Raw genomic sequence first — 18922 nt, forward strand, 5'->3', positions numbered from 1 at the left:
AACCACACACACACAGTCACATACATATACCACATACTTACATATACATACTCACACATATATGCACACACATACACACACACACACTGCCTGACCCACACTACATACACTGTCTACACCCCCCACATACTTACAAACTCTCACACATAAACTGACATACACACATTCACATATACATATGCTCACATACATATATATACTTACATATACACATACACACACATACACTCAAACGCAGATTTATTGCTATTTCATAATATCATATATAAATTAAAATTTTTAAATATTCCCATGGTAGAACACACTTTTTAAAATATTTTTAATGATTTATTTACTTTTATTTTATGTGCATGGGTGTTTCACCTGTATGTATGTCTGTGTCAGGGTGTTGGATCCCCTGGAACTGGAGTTACAGACAGTTGTGAGCTGCCATGTGGGTGCTGGGAATTGAACTCAGGTCCTCTGGAAGAGCAGCCAGTGCTCTTAACTGGGTAGCATACACAGTCTCAGCATTTGGAGGTAGAACAGGAGCATTAGGAATTCAAGGTCCTCTTTAGTTACAGCAGGAAGCATCTCACCCTCTGTCCCACTGTAAGATTAAGGAAATCTTTTTCCCAGAAGCACTCAGAAACTGACCTGACCAGACGTTGGCTAACATGGTGTCCGTCTCATGCCAGAATGTCTTCTGGACAAGGGGGATTTGGCAGTATGGCTGCTTCAGCACTGGCCTTTAGCTGAGGAGGGGGACAAACACTTGGAACAATGTAGACTACCCGGACATCCAGGAGAGTCCGGTGGACGAGAGAAGGGTGCTGGGGAGCCCCTGTCAGTATGAGCTGCAGGTTGGAGAGCAGCAGCAGAAGGCAGGCTTCTCCACAGTGAGCCCAGCTCCCCCTGTTTCTTAACAGCATGCTTGCAGGGACTGTGCTCTCCTGAGAGAAGTGCACCCCAAGGAAATTAAAGCCTGCGACAGACGCTCAGACGCTCGGCTCACTCTCTCCCCCAGCACGGACTTGGTTCATTGCGCTGGTGTTGATATTAGACCCAGGTTTTCTGCTTTGTTCTGTTTGTTATTTTGTTTTGGGACAAGGACTGTCTCACTCTATAACTGGGTCTCATTACATAGCTCAGGCTGGCCTGGAGCTTCTCACAGTCTTCCTGCCTCAGCCCTCTAAACGCTGAGATTTCAGGAATGAGTTATTGTGCCTGACTTTGCCCAGATGTGAATTCTTACCCTGTCCCTTTCTGCTCTCACTTTTTAGAGATGGGAGTCTTGTCTTATAGCCTAGGATGGCCTGGAATTCAAGCCCCTCCTGCCTCTGTACCCTGAGTGCTGGGATTACCAGAAAATTTTCAGTTATTCTCTGCCACCCTTTCTTTGTATGAAAAAGGAAGGTTAAAAATACCCAACTAGCCAGGTGGTGATGTCACACACCTTTTATCCCAGTACTCGGGAGGCAGAGGCAGGTGGAGTTTGAGCCAGCCTGTTCTACAGAGTGAGTAGACAGCCAGGGCTACACAGAGAAACTCTGTCTGGTGGAAGGAATGGAGGGGGTGATGGAGGGAGAGAGGGAGAGAGGATGGGAGGGAGGAAAGAGGAAGGAAGGAAGGAAAGAAAGGAGGAAGGAAGGAAAAGGAAAAAGGCTATGACTGACTCAATCTAGCATCTGATACTTGTTTCCCAGGCTCAGTTTCCCGCTCTGTCGAGCAGGAATGAGTAGCCCCAGGCAGGGCTGGCAGCCTGCTCGGCCCATGCTGGAATTATCAGTCAGGATCCAGCAGGATTCTTGCTGAGCCCAGTTCCTTCTATACCACCATCCTGTCCCCAGGAGCTTGGCTAAAGTCCTGAGGATAGGGAGGGCCAGGCAGGTCTGGACAAGATGCTAGGACGAGGTCCCCTCTGCCTGATCCCCCAAGGATACATTCCTTCAACTCCTCATTCCATAGGTCCTTTTAAGTCAGAAAAGATGGCCAAGAATTGGTCCCTGAGGCTAGGGGTGGAACAGCACTTGCCTAGAGTGTGGCAGGCCTGGATTCTATCACCAGCACAAAGAATAGATTCCCCTCCCCCATTCTCCCTCCCCCTTCTTCCCTTCCTCAGTCTTCTCCTTTCTCTTTCCTCCCTCCTTTCCTCCTCTCTCCTCTCTCATCCTCACTTTTCCCCCTTCCTTTTCTCTCTCCCTCCCTTTCCCTTCCTCTATCCCTCCTTTCTTTCCTTTCTCTCTCTCTCTTGTTTTCTCCCCACTTGTTCTTCTCTCTCCCTCCCCCTTCTTCCATCTTCCCTCCTTTCTTCTTTGTTTGGAGGCAGATCTCAGTGAGTAGCCCACAGCCACTGGAGCTCAGGCTCTCCTGCCCTGGCTTTCCAAGTACTGATATATCAGGCCTGTGTCACCATGTCTAGCTTCAAACTATCTTTAAATCCTAAATACACATTTTTTTTATGATAAACTAACAAATACATATGTAATAGAAGAAATTAAAGTAAATGGCAGAAAGGGCTACACAGAGAAACTGTGTGGATGGATGGATGGATGGATGGATGGATGGATGGATGGATGGATGGAAAATTGACAGGTTGTTATCTGTAGAGAGGGACTTTGGAGGAAGAGACAGAAGGACAGAGCCAGGATCTGGAGGAGTGTGTGGGAAGGAGTTAGAGGTTCTCTCAGGAAACCTGGAGCACTGAGAAAAGATGAATGGGGTTCTGTTCTGGGAGCGCTGTCTCTCTGTCCCTATCCCCACTGAAGCTTCTCCCTAGAGTATATTTCAAACCTGGAAAGTCCCAGCTGCCAGCCTGATGCTTGGTATACTGTGTTTAAAAGAAACAAAATAAATCAAAACACTGGTTGATTAAAGAGATGGACTCAGTCGCCAGTTAATCCCAGACCAAGTGTTAGTCACTCCTGTCTTCCCCTCAGACACCTCCCTCCAGCTCAACAACAACTCTTAGGCTGCCATCTACAGCTGTGTAAGCTGTCTATTGCCCATCGCCATACATGAATAACGCTTCCTAACATGGGGATGAGGCGTGGTTACAAAACACCACTTCTTCCTCTTCAAAGCTCAGGCAAAGTGGAGTCACACAAGAAGGAAAGGGGTCAGGGAACCTCCCCACCCAACACCATGGGCTCTTCCTGAGTCTTCTCTCTGGTTCCTAAAGCCTGAGCCTTTGCTTCCTTCTAGTCTGGGTTTGAGATGACTTTTGGGCAACAGGCCAGTTCTCTGTTCCTAGACTTGAGTCCAGAGCTTTAGTATGACCTTGGAGGAGTCCTAGGACTTTGCTGCATCTCTGTTTCCACATAAGAGAAGTGAGCGAGGATATTGGTTAGCACTGCTTGCCTGGCATACAGGAAGCCCTGGGTTCCATGTTCAGAACCAGGCAGGCCCCTGACCTCCTGTGTCTTTCAGCCACAGAGCAGCCAGCCTTTTGGGGGGGGGGGGCAGCCTGATGAACACTAGATGTGGGGAGTCAGTGCAGAGAAAGATGGGGTTCATGGAAGATTACCATGTGGGTAGAGTGAAGGAAGAAGAGCCACAGATAGGAAGGAAAGGACCAAAGTGTCCCCAAAGACACCGTGGGACTGTTAAACAGAATGCTCATCCTCCTTGCGCTCATCATTTTAAAAGGAAATGGAGCTCACTGTTGGAAGAGGTCAATAGGTCGGCCGAGGGAGCAGCAGAGTGCTGAGGGTTCAGGACTGGGGACCATAAGAATTCCAGGCCCCTGTCTTCTCCCCATCCACCTTCCCTTCCCACTTCCTAGCCCAGAGGAGTGTCCTGCTACTGGCTGGGGCAGCAGAACCCTGCTCAAGTACTCACACTCATGTCTATCTCACCACCACCACCCCACCCAGCCTGCCTCGGCCTCAGCCTTATCATAGGGCTTACCCCAAAGGCATACACAAGTTGAGAGCTATGCAGACCCACTGAATGACATGGCAGAGTGGATTTAGGTGGGACCAGTCTGAATCCCACCTGTGCTTAGTTCTAGCTGGAGGATCTTGGCCAATCACTCCTCTGTGCTCAGTTTCTCCAGTTTAATAAAGAGCATAAAGAAACGCCATGCAGATGACGAGGCTACAGAGGCACACTCTAGGCTCCAGCCCCCACTGCTGGAACAAACAAACCAACAAACTAACTACCTGCCTAACTAGCACTAACTACTCTGAGCTCCTTTCTCAAGTTTCGAAGAGCGAAACTGGCTTGAGCAGAGCGTCAGCTACAAAAAGAGTGTGTCCTAGCCTGACTGGGGGCTTGCTGGGAAGGGAGATGGAGCAGCACAGAAAAGGCAACGTGCCAGCCTGCCTGTCTTCGTCAGAGTCACTAATGCTGTGATGAAACACCATGAGCAAGAGCAAAAGGGAGGAGAGTTTATTCCACTCACAGTTCCATATCCAAAGCGGTAAGGACGGAAAGTCAAGCAGGGCAGGAACCCGGGGGCAGGAGCGGATGCAGAAGCCACGGAGGAGTGCTGCTTGCTTGCTGGCTTACTTATGCCTCATGGCATGCTCATAGAACCAAGGATCACCAACCCAGAGATGGCACCACCCACAACAGGCTGAGCTCTTCTCCATCAGTCAATGATTAAGAAAATGCCCTACAGGCTTGCCTACAGCCAGGTCTGAGAATGGCAGTTCCTCAGTTGAGGCTCCCTCCTCTCTGGAGACTCTAGCTTGTGTCCAATCGACATAAGACTAGGCAGCACACCACCAGAGATGGCTTCAAGCTTGTCTTCCTATCACGAGCTGTGTTCAGTTCGTCAGTAGAGGAGGGACTACAGCCTAGATTCTAACTGTCTGTCATTCTACAGGGAGGAGCTTTTGGGATACAGCCCAGCTCTACCAAGCATCCAAGACCAGCAAAGCCAAAGAACAGGGAGATTCTGCGACAGGCTGGATCTCCTCTATGCTGTCCTCACTAGGGGGATTTGGATCCGAAAGTGGAGCCTCAGAGCCTGCCTCAAAGGCTATTGTAAGGGTGTACAGGCAATAGGGATGGCACACCAGCTGAGGCCTGGAGGGCTCCACAGCTGGGCCTCCTTCAAGGCACCTGGGAGATAAGAGACTTGCAGACCTGAGTGTAAGAAAGGGGAGCTGGAATTTCCTCATCTGATCAGCAAATCAGCAAAACCTTAGTCCAGCCCACCCTGGTGAGCTAGGCCTGTAGGCTCCTGCATCTGAAGGGTGAGCCTGCCTTCCTGGCAGAGACAGCTGCGCTGGCCGAAACAGGTTTCCTCTACAGGTAGGCTTGCTGGGTCCTCTCCAGCAGCTGGGCACCTGATCAGGTGTGGAGGCGGGGGCTACAGGCTGACACTTCTAAAAATAGAGCCCCAGAGCCTGGGAGTCAGTCAGGTGTGTCTGCCACTCAACCTCTCCAGCACAAACACCTGGTACAGATCCAGCGGATACTGACTTGGGTCCAGCCCTGTTGACGGCTAGGCCCCCTTATCCAACCCCTTATAAACAGCAGCCCATCTCCCACCCCCTACCCCCCCCCCCCAGATCTCTGGGCTGGGACATCAGCCTCCCAAGGTCAAGCCTGATGGCCTCCTTTGCTGCTGTGTCTTCCCTGTCTCTAGTGGTCCTGGCACATGGAATGCTCAGCAAATGAACGCTCTTTCAGTGACTGCCTCTCAAGTTATGCAGCATTTGTGTGAGAGAATCTCTGCTGCTAAAACACGTTTCAATTTAGCCAGCAGGGGCTGTGGCTGTAGCTAAGTTGCCTAACATGTACAAAGCCCCGGGTTCAGTCCCCAGTAAAGCCAGGTATGTAGCTCATGGCCATAATCCCAGACCTTGGAAGGTAGAAGCAGGAAGATCAGAAATTTGGTGTCATCCTTGGCTGCACAGAGAATTTGAGGTCAGCCTGGAACACATGAAACCTCATCTCAAAAATCAACATTAGATTGAATCAACAATAGTGTGTAGGTGTACTTAACATCACATCATGGGGCCAGCAAGATGGTTCAATGGCTAAAGGCAAGGGCCTGACAATCTGAGTTTAATCACCAGGACCCATGTGGGGAACTGGCTCTTAAAAGTTGTCCTCTGGGGGCTGGAGTGATGGCTCAGTGGTTAAGAGCACCATCTGCTCTTCCAAAGGAAACGGGTTCAATTCCCAGTACCCACATGGCAGCTCACAACTGTCTATACCTCCCATTTCTAAGGGATCGGATACCTTCACACTAATGCACATAAAATTAAATAAATTATTAAAAAAAAAGTTGTCCTCTGACTACCACATGCCAACCATGACACCAGCACACACACACACACACACACACACACACACACACACACACACACACTAAATAAATATAAGAGTTTTCTCATTATGACCTCATATGTTCCTGAAGATGTTTGCTGCACTATGTGAAACATCAGTTTCCCAAAAGTGTGTCCATGGCTGCCACTTACTTCATGACAATTGCCTGGATCTCGAATGTGTTGTCATTCTCCATGAGCTGGTTCCTGAGACACAGGAGCAGGTTGGCTCACAACTGTAATCCTAGAATTTGAGAGATGAAGGCATCAGAAGTTCAAGGTCATCCTCAGTTACACTGACTTCTAGGCCAGCCTTAAGCCACATGAGACCCTGTCTCAGAAAAAAAAAAAAAAAAAAGGCTAAAGAGATAGCTCAGCTGTTAAGAGCGCCCACTGCTTTTACAGAGGTGCTTGATTCTCAGCACCCACACTGGGTGGCCCACGATCTCTTGTAACTCCAGCTCCAGGAAATCTAACGCCTTTCTCTGGCCTCCATGAGTACCCGCACTCATACGCACATCCACACACACAGACACTCATGCACTGTGGGGCACACAGGCTGGGTGATAGGGACAATAGGCATGAGGCTGCAGTGAGGTCAGAGACCTGTCCAAACTCCAAAAATCTCCTCCTGAGGTCAGTAGGTGTAGGACCCTTCCTTCCCTGCATGCCCCAGGGCACTTAGGCTGTCGGGGGGGGGGGGCAAGCTCTCAAGGAGGTCACGATCAGTCATGCAGCTGGCACCTGGATGCAAACCATAGAATCACCAGCATCCCAGCCACAGCCAATGAAATGCATGCACCCTGAAAACCCCTTCCCACCCCCCAAGGTTAATATAGTACTTGTTCACCCTGAAAACCCCTTCCCACTCCCCAAGGTTAATATAGTACTATGTTCGCCAAGGAATAGACCGACACAAGCTGCTTTACTAATAACCATGCATAAGCAGTTTCACTAAAACCGTCCAACAGTTGCTGTTTCACTGGGATAGCTCTGAACAAAGAGAACTGTAAGGCTAAAATCCTCGGAGAAAGCCTTCTGCTCCCCTCCCCACCAGCCTCCCACCCCAAGTTCCACTGGAATCCTGCAGACCCCACCCATTCCGGGTTTGGCCTCATCTTTCCCAGCTTGGTGTCTGGCAACGCCTGGACTTCCCAAAAGAGGAAGCAGGACATGGAACCACAGTGCATATGCACAAATAAAAATAAGTCTTTGAAAACAACAACAAAGAGTGCCCGTGGGTCCCTGTTCCTACTACCACACATCCAGCACTGCCCTGTGATGAGACCAGGGTACCAACACCCCAAGTTCATGCGGCAAAACACGAAGCACAGCTCAAGAAAAAAAGTGAATTAGAAACTGAATGTGCCCCTGGCACACCACGGTCTGTGTTTCACATCTCCACACAGCACCTGGAACTCTCCAGAGCCCTAGCTAGGCAGTTCTGGGCTGTCCCATTCACCCAAGGTGCAAACAGTTTGCGGGGAGGGAGCTATCCCCAGGACACAGGAGGGTTGTGGGGAGCACTGAGGAGCAGCAGCTTTGGGCCTTGTGGAGAGTGAGAGGGGACCCCATTTTTTGACAGAAAAAAAAAAAACACCTTAGCCAGAAGCACTGTGCTGGGAGGTGGGCAATCATGAGACCAGGTCTGAGCTGCAGGGACCCCCCAACCAGCTTTCCTACAGCCTGCCACAAGTGGAAATGTAAGGATGCCCTAGGTCATGGCCCATGGGTGGGTGACCAGGAAGATGCTTCAGAATAGAGGAACTGCAGATGTGAAAGAACAAAGAACCTTCTGGAAAAGGGATGGAGGCATAGCCAAAGTCATTGGTACATCAGGCTGTTTTGTTGTGTTGTGTTGTGTTGTGTTGTGGTCGATTTTCACCTCAGGGCTGGCCAAGTAGCCAGATCTGTGCTGGGCCTCATGACACCCATGGGGAGGGGGGCAGGACTGAGCATCAGGGATGGGGAGGGTGTGCCATGACCAAGGGGCCAATCAACAGGTGGGGCCCTGATCCCACCTTGCATTGGACGACTTGAGAATGGGCTATGTTAGAAAGGGGAGGTAGCCAGCAGGCGGCCTCTGGACTGACCTAAAGCCAACTTAAAACATCCCAATCACTAAGGGAAGCCAAGGCAGGAACTCAAGCAGGAACCTGGAGGCAGGAGCTAAGGCAGGGACCATGAGGAATGCTGCTTCCTGCTTTGCTCTCCTTGGCTCCCTCAGCTAGCTTTATCATACAAAACTCTTAGCCCCAGTGGGCTGGGCCCTCCTGCATCAATCATTAATGAAGAAAATTCCCCCACAGACTTGCCTCCAGGCCAGTCTGATGGAGTCATTTCCTCAATTGAGGTTTCCGATTCCGTGATGACTCCAGCTTGTGTCATGTTGGCAAAAAAACAAAGCAAAACAAACAAAAAGAGGCTAACCAGTGCAGTGTGTTTGGTGTTTGTGTGCGATAGAGTGTGTTTGTGTATACGTTTGTGTGGATGCGTGGCTACAGCCACATGCATGCCACAGCACACATGGAGAAGTCAGAGGGCAGCCTCAGGCATCAGCTCTCACCTTCCCCCTTGTTTGAAAAAGCATCTCATTCCGAGCTGCATAAGCCACGCTCCCATCTCCATTTGCCTTCTCTCCACAGGGGCTCGCTGGGCTGACAGACCCCTGCCTGGTATATCCAGCAGTTATGCGGGTTCTGAGGGCCAGAGCTCAGGGCCAGAGCTCAGGGCCAGGGCTGTGTGGCGAACACTTTCCTCCCTGAGCCATCCTCCCCCTCTCCACTTGCTTCCTGGCCAGCACAAGGTAAGCTTCTCTGGACTGCCAAGCCCTCCTTGCCAAGATGGACTGAAAATCTCTAAGACCAAGAGCCGACGTTAATCTTTCCTTCCTCAAGTTTTTCTCACGCATTCATCAAGGCCAGGGAACGCTGACTAAGACAGACAGAGGTAATGAAGCTCAGATTTATCTGTGTGACACACAGCTGGGCCTCCAGAAATGTTTGTTGACTGGATGAAGTCATTAGAACCATAAGTCAGCTAAGAACAAGCCCGAGAAGTTGGCATGAAGCAGAGGCCGGGGTTCTAGTCAGAGTAGGAAGTCCCCACAAGCACACACTGCCACATCCCGCATCCTCAAGCCCGTGCCTGCTGGAGAAATGAGGTATGGCTGGCACCAGCCGTGGCGAGGCCTGTGGAGGGTGGGTGGGGTCACTGCCGGGCGCTCCCAGTCTCCAGAGCTCCCCACCTGCCACACCTGGGGAAGGACAGCACTTTTCTGGGCTCTGGGGCTAAGAAGCAGGCCCTCTGCCAACTCAGCAGGGGACTTTGGGTATGCTGACAGTGGTCATCCTACCACAGCCTCTGCCAGAGCTGTCCACCAGCCTCGGCCTGGAGTAACTGGATGGCAGGTGGTTTCATATGCTCAATAAGAACCAGCATACACACCTCTGTAGCGCTCGACGTAAAAAGCCCTTTCCTAAGCAATTCACTTCCATTTGATTATTGTGATGATCCCATGAGGGGGACAGCGTTCCTGTGCCCATTTTATAGTTTTGGAAATTATAGGAAGCCAAGGCTATATTTTTACTTTCAATTCTTACACTATAACATCGATCTTCTTCATGGCCCTCCACCTTCCTCCTCCTTCTCCTCCTCCTGAGATAAGGCTTCACGGTGTAGCCTGGTCTGGCCTGACACTCATTCTGTAACCTTGCCTTAGCCTCCTGAGTGCTGGGATTACAAGCAGGTACATCCAGCTATCATGTCCCAGTCTGTGTGATATGTGTATCCGTGTGGTGTGGATATATGTTAGCTACGTGTGTAGTGTGTGTTATGTGGTATTTGTGTGTGATACATGTATATACAGTGTGTGGTGGGTGTATGACCTATGTATGTGTGATGTATGTGAGGGTATGGTATATAATATATGTATGTATCATATGTGGGGTTGTAATATACGTGTGTGTTAGATGGGTGTACATGTGTTGGTGTATGATGTGTAGTATTTGTGTGTGATATATGTACATGTATGTGTTGTGTATGTCATGTGTAGTATATGTGTGTGTACATGTGTAGGGTGGGGTTTATGTGTGTGTTGTGTGTGATGTGTAGTATTGCGTGATGTGTGCATGGGTATGTGTGTACGGTGTATGTGTGTAGAGTGGTGTGTATGTTTGTGTATGCTCACCTATGTGACCTCTGCATGTGTCAACATTGGGTGTTTCCCTCCATGGATCTTGACCTGGATAGTTTTATGTCAACTTTACACAAGTGGGAGTCTTCTGTAAGGAGGGACCCTCAGTGGAGAGAAGGCCTCCATGAGATCCAGCTGGAGGGCATCTTCTGAATTAGCAATTGATGAGGGAGGGCCCAGCTCATTGTGGGTGGCGTTATCCCTGGGTTGGTGGTCCTGGGTTCTATAAGAAATCAGGCAGAGCAAGTCATGGAGAGCAAGCCAGTAAGCAGCACCCCTTCGTGGCCTCTGCATCAGCTCCTGCCCTGTTTGAGTTCCTGTCCTAACTTCCTTTGGTGATGCACAGTGCTGTGGAAGTGAAAGCTGAATAAACCCTTTCCTCCCCAACTTGCTTTGGTCATGGTGTTTTGTAATAATAATGATAACCCTAACTAAGACAGATCTCCAGCTATTTTTTGAGGCCAGTCTTGCCTTGAGGGACTTGCTGCTTTGGCAAGGCGGGCTAGCCCTAGACCTGCCTGACCTGTTAGTCCAGGGATGCTCTATTAACTCCCCACAGATCTTCCTGCACAGGGCTTGGATCTTCCTCAGGGCTCGTGACTCCAAGACTCAGCAGGTAAATTTCAGGGAATGGTGAGAGGGTTCAACATAACAGTTCTCAATGACGATTTCACAGGGGTCACCCAAGACCATCGGAAAACAGATATTTATACTATGATTCATAAAGGTAGCAAAATTACAGTTATGAAGTGGCAATGAAAAAAATTTTATAGTGGGGGGTCACCACAACCTGAGGTCACAGCATTAGGAAGGTTGAGAACCCACTGGTTTAACAGGTAAGGCAGGCTGCTGCTGGGCCTGAGGCTTATCTCTGGGACCCACATGATGGAGGGAGAGAACTGATTGCCTCAAGTTGCCCTCTGACCTCCACACCCACACTGGGACGTGAGGGACCACACACCCTCTCACAAGCTCATACCCAGCAGTGTTCTGATGATAGGAAACATCCTGGTGTGGGGCTGAGGCAGCTAGAAAGGAGAACTGGGCTTCGTAAGAACAGGGTATGTGGGATATGGCCTTCCCAGTCACCTTCAGAGAACCACACTCTTCTAGATGCTGAGGACCAATGGCTGAGAGGTGGGGTTTGGGATACAGGGAACCACGCTCTTCTAGACGATGGCTGAGAGATGGAGTTTGGGATGCAGGGAACCACACTCTTCTAGATGCTGAGGACCAATGGCTGAGAGGTGGGGTTTGGGATACAGGGAACCACACTCTTCTAGATGCTGAGGACTGATGGCGGAGAGGTCGGGTTGTGGGTCCCACAGTGATTCTGCATATGGGCTAAGCATTCAGTGATTTCCCATATCTCCCCATGAAATACACTCCTAGACCCCTCCGTGACCCCCTCAAGGTCCCCTCCTACCTATCCAAGCCCTGTAGAGAGAGCATCAGGGCTAGTGAGTATCACAGCTTGGGAGTAAGGGTGTTTGCCACCAAGTCTGACAACCTGAATGTGCTCTTCAAGCCCCACATGCTAGGAGAACACACATGATTCACGGAAGTCGTCCTCTGGGCTGCATGTGCTCATGGTACATATGCACCCACACACATGTGCAAACAACAAATGTTAAAAAGGAAAAAAAAAGCTAAAGAAAGGTTATCCAAATCTCTCACCCTCTTGAATCTTCCCTCAGCCCTGTAGTCTGGGGAGCCCGACTCCGCCTCACCACCAGGACACAGGCTGGCTCCATACGCTTTGAACCAGCTGCTCCTGCCCTGGCGCACCGAGGCTCCACACTATTCCAGGGTGGCGGACTCATTTGAGTTGCCTTGGTTTTCCCCCATGCTGTCTGCTCTGCCCCAGACAGCTCACCCCCCACGCCCCTACACGGCCGCAGCATCAGCTGTCCACACACCTATCACTTGTCACCAGCCAGGCCCTGGGCCCTGAGCTTTGGACGCACTGATTCATCTGCTCCTCACCCTGAAGAAAGTTCACCAGTTCCATTCACTGTTTAGACAGAAACTGAAGCTGAGCAGGACTGAAGGGTGATACATCTCTACCATCTGCTGCTCTCCCCGGGGTCACACTGGGCATTCCTTGCCGAGGACGCTCCCTTCTAACACCCCCAACGCACATACACCCCCAACGCACATACACCAGGCAGGCAGAACTTTCTCTTCCAGCCACTGCTCTCTAAGGTACTTTCTGTGACTCCATCCTCAGAGACTGACTTTTGCCTTTCCCTCTGTGGCACAGACTTGTGAGAGCTGGGGTTGGGCCTGGCCTGAATCCCTACCCACCTGGACCCAGCACCAAGCTACCAAGCTGACCTCCAAGAAACACTGCTGTTCGGAGAAGTGGGCAGTGGAATGGAAGGCCCCCTTCCCTTCCTGCCTCTCTCCCACATAGCCATCCCCATACCCCCTCCTGCCTGTCTCTTCACCACTGCACAACCAGGATCACATTTCCTTGCTCTTGCCTTGCTCTGGGGTTGGACCCTGAAAACTATGAAGGGGAACCCACCCTGAGCTCAGTGTGGGAGGAGCTGGAATCAGAGTCAACTCCCTTCAATCACTTCCCCCATTCAAAACGGGTTCAGCCTGACCCAGCACCTGGTCACCTACGGCTTTAGGGGTGATTGTATGTGTGAGGGACAGAGGAGGCCCACAGGGGAGAAACAGGAGAAGAGCCATCGGGATCCATCTCCAGCAGCCATTATTTAATGAGCATGGAGTTAAAAATAGCAGCCAAGAGCAGGCAACAGACAAGAGAGCATGCCAAGGGCCCTGGGGACAGCAGAGCCCAGCTCCTGACTTCCCTCTTTCCAGGAGGAATAGGTTGGGGATTCTGTCAAGTGTCACACACCCAACCGTGCCTTCCCAGGTGGCTCCAGCAATAGGTTCTGTACGTCACAGACTGTAGAGTTTCACAGCACGAAGTGTGGACTTTAGACCCCATCGGAATCTGGTAGGGGATGACTGAATACCTGCCCCTTCATATACCAATGTCCAGAGTGGGAGACTGAGGTTCAGGAAGATGTGACTGGCTCGAGGTCATGCAGAGAGAGGCTAGAACAGGGCCTCCTGGCTCCCACCTCAGGCTCTATGCACTGTGCTATGTCATGTCAATGGGATCAGATGTCACAGGCTGGAGTATGTCTAATTTCATGCTGTTATGTCAGCAGTGGGGAGGGGAGTGGCTAGGAATGAGGGGTGGAAATAAAGAGGTGACAAAAAGACAGTAAGGCGAGGCACAGGCAGAGCGCCCAGTCCCCCTCCCTCCCCTGAGAAGTCTGGTCAGGTGTAGCGGGTGGGACCAGGCTCAGCATGGAGTGCCCTAATTAGCTCCTGGTGACAGTTTCTGGCTTGTGTGTTATCACCTTGGGCCTCTTGTCTTTATCAGAACCAAAGGTTGATTGGAGGCTCTGGCCAGGGCTCAAAGCAACTTCAATTCTACCAAGCATTTATGACTATAGTGAATGAATAATAACTCTCTCTCCCCAGAGGCCAACACCTCCCAGAGGCCTCTGCTGGTTCCTGACTTCGATCACTCCCTGAGGACCATGGTACTCTTTCTCATCTGGCCACTGGAGAACAGCAGAGCCCAGGCTGAGCTGGATAGGCCCCAGCCTCCTGATGGCCACTTTCAGCATCCCACAACTGTGTCCTCAGCCAGGGACCCACCCGAAGCTTACAAACTATCCACAGGTGTTTGCTCCTCAGCCTGTCTCACTGGGACAAAGGTTCTGGGCCTTATCAACTGAGAGGTAGAATATTAATCTGACATCGCTGCCCCAGCCCTGACCTCTGATGGCTACTGCTCTCCTGGGGATATGTCTGTGCCTCAGGACGGGTGAGGTAGAAAGAAGATGGCTCTGAATCAGGCCTTTCCTGTCCCCTTAGATTCCTGTTTGGTCCCTTGAGTAGCTGTCTTCCTTGCTCTCTCCTAGGGCAATTGTCTACACACCAGATTTCAGCTGTACCAGGTTATACGAACTTTGAACTGTGGCAAGACCCTTATTCCTCTGAATTTGGCCCCTGAGCCAAGTGATACCACCTCTTCCTCCACAAAGAACCAGACCCTGAGCAGAACTCATTTGTGATTTGCACTCACCCATACCCCTTGGCTTCTGGTCCAGAGACCACCTGAGGAGGCAGGGGTGCCTTGCAAGGAGGTCCTGGAGACCTCCCCAGGCTCCTATTTGATAGGAGTTGTGGGGGGAGATCCATGCCCACAACACCCTCCTGAGATACTCATTGTATGAAGTGACACTGTCCATACACCAGGCGGTTGCCTTTATGGCCAAGCATAAAAGGTAATCATTGACCACAAGGATGCCACCCTGCGCGTCAGCGCCATCCAACCTCGACCCTGCCAGGTCCTGGATTACTTTACAGTCACATAAAAGGAGCCTCCAGCCTGTTCCCTGAGGACTTTGGCCCTTGAGGGGGGAGTGGTTCCCTAGAGACAACCTTCTCTTATAATATTTCCTTGACCAGAGAGGAGACCCAGGCCTTTTATCAAACACTGGGATAGTTTGAGCATAGCCCACTGGCCACACAGCCTATTTCCACCTGTTTCCCACCACCTGCCTATTTCATCAGGCCCCTACAGAAGCTTAGACACACCCGGCAGGGCCCTCCCCACCCTGGAGCTTGGGAAGTGTGTTTTCCTTTTCATGCTGTGTCTTCTTGAGTCCTTGTGTGCGCTGGACACAAAGAAAAATCTCCATTTCATAGACAGGAAAGCCTGGGCTCAGAAAGGTTGAGTGACTTGCCCCCATCACCCAGCTTTAAAAGAGCCAACCGTGACAACAGCATGGTCTCCTGATTCACCAATGTACACTACCATTGAAAAACAACTCTTAGCATGCACCTTAAAACGCTTCCTTGTACTCGTAAAGCGTATGTCCTTCTGTCCTGTGATCAAAAGTCTATGTATCACTCATCAGCAAATGTCAGCACTGTAGTGCTGACTCTCAAACCAGATCAAACCAACTCAAACGTTCTTCCCAAGCAGGGGCCTCTGGGCTGAACTTGGGAGGCAAAACAGGCAGGCAACATGTTAGGGAAGGACACTGCCTGAGAAGCAACAATGGGAGCAAAACTCAACTGGCACAAAATGACAGGGAATGCTGGACACAGGCAAAGCCCTGGGGACTGGTGGAGCCAGAGACTAACCTTACCTGGTAGTGACAGGCCTTGTCTAGACTGTTGACAGGAGCCACACAGGGTCTCTGAGCAGAAGTGTGGTTTTGCTAGAGCTGGGTTTCAGAAACTTCTCTCTGGCCACAGAGAGAGTAGAGAGTGTGGAATGCAATCTTAGATTAGTATTTCCCAAGCTTCGTAAAGCAGCCCCTGGGGGAGGCGAGGGGCGTGAGCCAGGAGGCCAGTTGGGGTTGTTTCCCCTCTGGGTCTAAGTACCTGCTCTGTGTTTACCAGCCTCCCTACCCTGGGTAGTTTCTGCCACCTCAGTGGCCTTGGTTTCTCACCTTGTAAATGCAGATGACAATAGTACATAGCCTATAGCTACTAGGAAGAGCTGCTGCGGTGCCTGCCTCACTTTCCAGGACACAGCAGATACAAATTAAGTGCTGGCTTTCCTAGTTACTATGATACACCATGCTCTTCACTCTATTTGAAGTTCAACCCAACCCCTCAGATGCAGGCCAAACTTCATCCTGAGCACCAAAATTCTTACTGCTTTCTCCTCTGGGCTTTGCCTAGGTCTGGACTCCCACAGATGATAAGCACTTAGCACATCACGTGGCAGTTGCTGGCTCGCATATCTGTCAACCCCATCACCTTTGTGCCTCCATTCCACACACTAGGCAGGTCTGGGTAAAATTCTGTGGCTTGGCTTAAAATGACATAACGAATGACATAGCAGTAGAAGACAGAGGGGGGAAGGGAGCACCACGTTACAGACACTCAGCTAACCTGGTCATGTGCAGGAGCTATCAAACTCCCATCATGCAGCAAAGTAGCAGTGGCAGACAGGGGGAGGACGAAGTTTACACTCCAGCTACAAATATCTCAGGGTTGGGAAATAGCTTAGTGGTAGACCACTCAGGGCCAGAGGCTCCATCCCCAGCTCTGCAAAACAAAAGAAAACAAACAAACAAACAAAAATCCCAAACAGACCGGCAGTGGTGGCACACACTTTAATCTTAGCACTTGGGAGGCAGAAGCAGGCAGATTTCTGAGTTGAAAGCCAGCCTGGTCTACAGAGCAAGTTCCAGGACAGCCAGGCCTACACTGGGAAACCCTGTCTTGAAAAACCAAACAACTCAGCAAACAACGACAACAACAGACAGCATTTCAAAACCCCTGGCAGATTCCGAGATCCACTGTCTTCACTAGGACACACAGGCTGAAGAAACGAGGGGCATCGTTGCTCACGGCTGCCAAAGCAGCGAGGCCAGAGAGAAGACCGCACCTTCGCTCCTAGTGCTGCCACTTCCTGCAGGTGCCAAGCGTCCATTCAACTCAAGTTCAGTGTCTGAAGCAAGCCACGTGACTGTTCGCCTCAAGACCATATCGTCAACTGCAACTGTCAGCCTAGTGCCCCAACTCTGCACAAAGACCACCATCTCCAACTCATGAACAGCTGCTGTTCCCAACAGGGACCGCAAAGCCCTCGCTGTGGCTGAGTTGACTCCACCTCCTGTGTCTAGAAATGCTTTCCACAGGCACCCACACACCAGAGTTTGGGCCGGTCCTTATCTTCCAGGAAAACTGAACTTGGGGAGGAATCCCACCTTGACTTTGGTGGAAGTCACAAAGATCACAGCCAGACTCCGTGGGCTGAGTTTGCACACCTCAGGGGGTGCACAGAAAGAGTATGCATGTAGATTCCCCACGTATGTTACCTGCTTTCTCTAGCTTCACCTTTCCTTTGTAATGGGGTTATTTGGGCTCTGAAGGGAGTCAGCTGCTGTGTGGGGAGCTGGGGTGCAGGGGCAATGACAGATAACACCACAGAGAGACACAGAAAGATTAGGAATGTCTCTTGAGAGTATAGCCCCTGTTCTCACCAAGGACAGATCAATGTCTAGTCTGGGATTCCAAGTCTAAAAAAAGCCTTCCACAGGGCTAGGAATGTAGCTCAGTTGGTAGAGTGCTTATGTGACATAAACAAAGCCCTGGATTCAATCTCTAGCCTGAAGAGGCCAAGAAGGATGGCGCTTCCCTGTAACCCCAGTGCTAGGGAGGTAGAGACAGGAGAACCTGAAGTTCAAGGTCACTGTCTGCTGTAAATCAAGCTCAGGCCAACCTGGTAACCTGAATTTCACTCTGGGAACCTAAGTGAAGGTTAGAAAATGAACTCCAAAATTGTCTTCTGGTCTCCAAACAACATGGCATATCTCTCTCTCTCACACACACACACACACACACACACACACACACACACACACACTATGCATATAGTGACAAACACACAAAGACAAAAAAAAATAGGCCCTCCCCTCCATGAGTGTGGTGAGCCCAGTTCCCTGTGAATTTCAGCGCACAGGAATGCCCTTGACCATGGGCGCTCTTCATTTGGCGCTCTGCTCAGAGGGAGGAAGGAGAGGGCCTTCCACGCCATTAAGCAAAGGGTTAGAGGGTGATGGAGAAAGAAAAAGGCAGGAAAGTTGGAGAGAGACCAGGAAGACTTACTCAAACTGAGAGGGTGGACACTGCCAAGGTGTGGAGGCTGAGGGCCAGTGAGAAGAAACAGCTTGGAGGCCTCCTGCTTACGCATTTGCTCTCCATGCCTCAGTTTCTCACAGGTTTAAAGGGGTTAATGGGAGCCAGAAAGTCACAAGGCTGCTGTAGGCATGAGTGAGGTTAGAAGAGCTTGTCTGGCCTTCCTAGTCCTGCTCCACTTCCCTGCTGTCTGTCTCTTAAGGCTTTCTAGGGCACAGGCTGGCTTTCAGATTGGAGGTCTTAAAATATTAAATTAAATGTAAAGGCCCTCTAGGAGCTCACAGGCTGGCTGGCTCACCATTCAGAAAACAAAGGAAAGCAGTGGATTTGGAGAATGAAGAGCAAGGGTCCAAGTGGAGGCAGGAAGGAGCCAGAGCCTCATGCTGTCGAGCTGGGGCTGGGTACACTGCACACTAGAATACAGGCCCTGATGGGTGACTGCTAAGCCAGTGAGGAGCAATGAGGGTGCTCCAGAGAGGACAGAAAGGAACAGCGGCTGAGCTGGGACTAGCCTGGGGAGCTGTGATAAGGATAAACAGAAGTGCCAAGGGGCCATGTCTGGTCAGCCGTGGGTGGGCCAATTACAGCACCCAGGTAGTTGTGATGGACAAAAGACAGACACTGGGGATTCAGAATGCTGAGTTCACCAGTGCCACCAAGGTGCAAAGACAGCCATCGCCTCTGGATAAGTTCCTAGCTCCCCTATCAGACACACCTGAGCACTGTTCCCCACCACCACCACAACCCACAGGCCCCAACTGTGTTG

General features: G+C 50.7%; 1 long non-coding RNA gene across 1 annotated transcript in view; it reads right to left on the bottom strand.

The window, feature by feature from the left end:
* The window catches only part of LOC129687962 (uncharacterized), a 36515-nt gene extending 21809 nt beyond the window's left edge, over positions 1-14706 (bottom strand). The window contains exons 1-2 of the long non-coding RNA XR_008721850.1: positions 14579-14706; positions 6417-6507 (exon numbers count right to left, since the gene is read on the bottom strand). This is a non-coding gene — a long non-coding RNA (uncharacterized LOC129687962). The remainder of the gene's footprint in view (positions 1-6416; positions 6508-14578) is intronic.
* Positions 14707-18922: the final 4216 nt, after the last annotated feature.

Source organism: Psammomys obesus, unplaced genomic scaffold (genome assembly GCF_907164565.1).
Source record: "Psammomys obesus unplaced genomic scaffold, mPsaObe1.curated_primary_1811, whole genome shotgun sequence".
NCBI lineage: Eukaryota > Metazoa > Chordata > Mammalia > Rodentia > Muridae > Psammomys > Psammomys obesus.